Here is a 575-nt window from a genome sequence, read left to right on the forward strand (position 1 = left end):
ACCGTGTACAATAAAAAAGAGATAGCTGCATATTGGAATGTGCAGAGAAGATAAAATATGTGTCATTTACTGTAATATGTGCAAGGAAAAAAAACAGGTGAAAGAAAAGTAGGAAAAGTTAATTTTGGAATCTGGGGCATTTACTAAACTATTTTCTCTACTTTTGTATAGTTTAAAGATTTTCATTTAAAAAAAAAAAAGGAGAGAAAGGCTGAAAAGACGGCTTAGCAATTAAGAGAGTATGCTCTTGCAGAGGACCAGGGTCAGTTCCTAGTACCCATGTCAGGTAGCTTATAACTGTCTGCAACTCCAGATCCAGGGGATCTGACACCCTCTTCTGGCCTCCACAGGCACCTGCACACACATGGAATTCATACACACACAATAAAGATATAAATACAAACAATAAAATAAATATTTTTGGAAAAGTATTTATTTATTTATTTATTATTTTTTATCTTTTTGATACAGGGTCTCCCTGTAGCCCCAGCTGTCCTGGAACCCATTATGTAGGCCAGGCTGGCCTTGAACTCACAGAGATCTGCCTGCCTCTGCCTCCCGAGTGATGGGATTAA

This window comes from Nannospalax galili, unplaced genomic scaffold (genome assembly GCF_000622305.1).
Source record: "Nannospalax galili isolate Female #2095 unplaced genomic scaffold, S.galili_v1.0 scaffold577, whole genome shotgun sequence".
NCBI lineage: Eukaryota > Metazoa > Chordata > Mammalia > Rodentia > Spalacidae > Nannospalax > Nannospalax galili.